This window comes from Triticum dicoccoides, chromosome 2B (assembly GCF_002162155.2).
Source record: "Triticum dicoccoides isolate Atlit2015 ecotype Zavitan chromosome 2B, WEW_v2.0, whole genome shotgun sequence".
In the NCBI taxonomy this organism is placed as follows: Eukaryota; Viridiplantae; Streptophyta; class Magnoliopsida; order Poales; family Poaceae; genus Triticum; species Triticum dicoccoides.
Window position 1 is genome coordinate 779863274 of NC_041383.1, and position 5201 is coordinate 779868474.

Below are 5201 nucleotides of genomic sequence, written 5' to 3' on the forward strand. Positions count from 1 at the left end.
GAATCGGCGCTGGCGACGACCTAGGTAGCCGCCGGAGTTCGGCCGAGGTCGAACACGGCACTGCGGTGCACTAGAGGGGAAACGGAAGGGCTCTGCGGGCTCCTGGGAGGGTGGCGAACTTGGTAACATGCTCGGGCGCAAGCTGGGGTGACCCTGGCCACGGCAGCGCCATGGCCGGCGGCGAGGAGCAATCGGCTGCGGTGGAGAAAGAAGCTAGGGGATGAGCGCGAGCTTGAGAGAAGGGGAAAGAGGAAAAGGGGCTCACAGTGGATCGAACGGAGGGGTCGGCGAGCTCGGGGAAGCTTCTGCGACGGCGAATTTACGGCGGCGATCTTCGGGCACCGGGGATGAGGGAGACGGCGTGGGCGGCGATGCAGGGCTCCCGCAGTCGAACGGGCTGGCGTAGACGATGCAGGAGACGATGGCGGTTCTTCTGGGCTTATCGACAGGGCGAGGGGTGGCCGGTGGACACGGTGGTTGCGAGCGACGTCGGCGGCGGCTCTCGGTCATGGGGGGGGAAGCAGAGGAGCGAGGGGGAGGGAGGTCCAGAGAGCAAGGGAGAAGTGAGAGGGGGTCGGGGAGGCGCGTGGCGTCACCGGGGCGTCGAGGAGGAGCCAGGCAGGCTGGGAGGGAGGAGGTGGCCGGGGCGTGTGGCCTGCGCGCGCCACCGAGCAGCTTCGGGGCGAGGGGGAGGAAGACGACAGGGGGAGAAACGGCGGTGGTGGGCTGGGCCGCGCTGGAGGAGCTGGGCCAGGCAGGTAAGTCAGGTAAGTGGATGGGCTTCTCTCTTTTTTTTTAAATTTCTGTTCTGCTTTCTTTATTTAACCTTTTGCCACTGTTTTGAATTTAAAATAATTCAAACAATGCCAAAAACTCCTCTGAATATTTTTTTATTTGGCTAGATGAACTTTTCCAAAAGCTCATAAAATATTTCAGGGGTATTTGAAATTATATTCTAGTTATATGAATATAATTCAAATTCAAATAGCTAATGATTTAAATTCAAAGTCCCAAAAATAAATCCTTTTAAAATGTTCATTATTTTTGGTTTGGATCAAAACCCTTGCCAAAAATATTAAACATCTAAGAAGAGCATTTTGGAACAATGAATGAGATTTTAGGGTTTTTGCCCTTCTTTTATTTAGGGTTTTGAGGCTTCTGAATTCCTCAGTTCAAGTTTCAAAAATTTAAACATGATGCACAGATGGAAGCAAGCATAGGACAGGCCAGAACTAGGGATGTGATAGTTCTGTCTTAAAGCAGCCTCCGGTTTACCTCTTGGGTTAGCTTTTCAAAGCACCATGTTATGTCACTTGGGGGCTTGGTCGTGTCCGAACCAATGCAACACCTCTTGATAGGCGAAAGCCACCAGATCATTTGGGGACATGGTCAAGTCTGAACCAGTCACGCCTCTTGATCGGCCTAAGGCCACAGAGTCACTTGGGGGCTTGGTCGAACCCGAACCATTGCCACGCCACTTGATCGGCATAATGCCACGGTTTCAGTTGGGGACCTGGCTGACTTGAACCATAGCTACACCTATTGGGAGCTTGGTCGTGTCCGACCATGGTAACACCATCTGATCGGCTCAGTAAAGCCTCCTTTTTTGCAAACGGTTTTATCATTGCCTTTGCTTCCATTTTTTTTCATAACTGTTATTCGATTTTTGTTGCGACAACGTTTTAATCCGGTTCAACCGTCAATTACAAATTGACGGAACACGGTCAAATCTTAATCCGGAGGCCATCTGCCCGGTTTGATTTTCTATTACCATCCTATTATGGAGTAAACCGGCGTTCATTAACCCGGCTTGACTTTCAATTGCAAGTTGTCAATACAGGATCAAGTTATAATCCGGAGACTATCAGCCCAGTCTGGTTTGACTACGAGTCGCCAGTATTATATATGGTTAAACCAGTGTTTATCACAACCCGGTACGGTTTATCATCAACCGGCACAGTATGAAAGGAGTTATCATTACTCAAGATTGGGGTTATCACTCTTACTACAAAAAGTTGGTAAAACCAGCAATGTGATTCAATATCACAGGTATGATATATTTCATATTTGATTATTCTTAAGTGCAACCTTGGTTATAAACCCAGGTTATATGTTGGGCATTATGACCCGTCCGGCGGTAAACCGCCAGAACACTTTAAACTTGTTGTATGCAGAAACAGGTTGAATAAAGCATGATTATAAATCACTGACGTTTATTAAACCGGCCTGGCTTTCGACTATGTGTCGCCAGTATGATGATAAATTATCCGGTGTTTGTTAAACCGACCTGGCTTTAAGACGATAAGTCTCCAGTATATGATGAAAAATTATCCGGTGTTTATTAAACCGGCCTGGCTTGGGACTATAAGTCGCCAGTATATATTTGGATTGCGCCATTGGAATCATGCGCTTATAAATCATTGGGTTATATTATATAAATAGCCAAACTTGGCTGAATTTTCATTATGATACTGAACGAATAAGGTTTCCATACCGGATTATATTATCTTGAATAGCCAACATGGCTGGATTTTATCATGGTTATTAATAACCGGTATTATTGAGGTTTATAAAGTCGCTTTAGCACAATGGCTATCATATTATCAATAGATATGATTTTTTTGTACAATTGAAGGAATAGTCCCGAGTTGCTGCAGGCTTACGACCCGGCACTTGGGGGCTACATTATTTAAAGTTGCGATTACATCAAATATGCAAGTCTCATGTCGCTGCAAGCAGGCACCATGACACTTGGGGGCTAATGCAAAGTAATTTTTTGCTCATATTATTGAAGACTCGACTCATCACATTATAATGAGTCGACCCTTGGGGGCTACCAATTGCTCCTGTCAATAATTGAAGGTACAAAGCTTTTTATTCATTATATTGAAGGGTCCACTGCTCAATTGGTACAGGACAAGGCTCTTAACCTTGTGGACGTGGATTCAAGTCCCATGATGGGGGTTACATCATATGATGTTATTTTCATTGAAGTATATATCAAGTCCCAGCTCAATATTATCTTACTGAGCCGGCCCTTGGGGGCTACACATCATTGCTCAAATCTATATGATTATACCTACAAGTCCCTGCTTATTATTGCATAATGACCCGACACTTGGGGGCTACATAATATGGAGTATTCAGTTTTTACTAAGTGACTGGGATGAACAACATGGATTTCTTCTTAAGTGGCAGTATTTATATTGAAACAAGTCTTAAGCCATCACTTTGTTCTACTCAAGACTTGGGGGCTACATGTATTATATTATTATGGAAGAACTATTTTCAAATTCTCTGTTTTGAGCAAACCGGATTGACCCGGCGTCACCAACCATTACGACCTTGTGTCTGCAACCCGGCGTCATCAATAAACATGAACTGGCGTTGGCAACAATCATGACCCAGAATTATCAGTTTTTATAACCGACAATTTTGGTAATATTAAACCGGCAAGTTTTACATCTTCAGACCGGCTGAACATCAGTTGAATATTTGAAGACCAATATTTTTGTCAAGTCAGAGCATTCAAGGCCGATTCAAGAGGATTCTTTATTTACAAAATATTTTCTACAAGCAAATTGGTTATGAAACTGGTCTATTGACTCGGATTTTTTAGAAGGAAGAAATGACAAGGATTTAAGGATGATCAGGTGCCGGTTTACAAGAATTTTTATCCCGGAGTACAACCTGTCAAAGTTGTTCTGGTGTTTATTTTACAGGATCAGTTTAACATGGATAAATCCAAATTAAACTAGGGGCTAATGTCGGGGATATACCCGTGGTATGACCCGGCTGGAGTTATGACCCGGCCGGACTTGGTGATTCACCAGAAGACCCGGCTGGAGCGTGGTGACTCACTGGTGACCCGCCTGGAGCTTGGCGATTCACAGATAACCCGCCCAATATTGCCAACTTATTAGTAACCCGGCGGGCGGGTCAGATGGACAACAAGGCCCAAAGCCCAGAAGGCCGGCTCACGTTATGATGGGCCGGCTTAAGAGGAAAGGGATGACAAATATTTCCTTTATGAGGAAGCAAGACCCGGACTTGTATTTAACTTGTAAGAGAAGATAGACTAGTCCTAGTCCTACTAGGACTCCACATGTAACCCGCCCCTCTAACTTATATAAGGAGGGGCAGGGCTCCCCAAGGAGGGAACAATAAACAATATCTAGAGCTAGACACAAAGGGGGAGCCGGCTTATGCGGCGACTCTCGATGAGCATAATGAGACCTAGCCTCAAACAGCATGTAGGGCTATTCTAGATGATGTTTCCCGGGGCCCGAAGCTGTCTAAATCCTTGTCTTGTCTGTTGCGTCTCTCGTCCCGATCAACCCCTCTCAAGCTGCCACATAGATGCGTTTGCCTCGCGACTAAGTCCTGACACTAAGGACATCTGCCGTGACAATTCCACGACAAGTACCAAGATAAAGCACCAAGGCACCTGCACAAAATACAAACAACTTGCACCCAACGCGATAAGGGGTTGTCAATCCCTTCTCGGAAAAGAGCAAATTTAAGATGTGATAGATAAATAATAATATAAAGTAAATAAAGTAAAACGGAGTAACGCCTTAAGCAAGATGACATGATGTAGAGGGATAGAATCAATCTTTAGATAAAACCCCATCTTTTTACCCTTGATGGCAACAACACGATACGTGCCTCGCTACCCCTTCTGTCACTGGATGAGCACACCGCACGGTATGAACCCAAAACCAAGCACTTCCCCCATTGCAAGAATTATAGATCTAGTTGGCCAAACGAAACCCATAACTCGAAGAGACTTGCAAGGATATGAAGTCATGCATAAAAGAGTTCAGAGGAGACTCAAATAATATTCATAGATAATCTGATCATAAATCCACAATTCATCGGATCTCGACAAACACACCGCAAAAGAAGATTACATCGAATAGATCTCCATGAAGATCATGGAGAACTTTGTATTGAAGATCCAAGAGAGAGAAGAAGCCATCTAGCTAATAACTATGGACCCGAAGGTCTATGGTAAACTACTCACAACTCATCGGAGAGGCAATGGTGTTGATGAAGAACCCCTCCGTGATCGATGCCCCCTCCGACGGGACGCCGGAAAAGGCCCAAAGATGGGATCTTGCGGAAACAGAAGCTTGCGGCGGCAGAAAAGTATTTTCGTGGCTCCCTCTGATGTTTCTGGGATTTATGGGAATTTATAG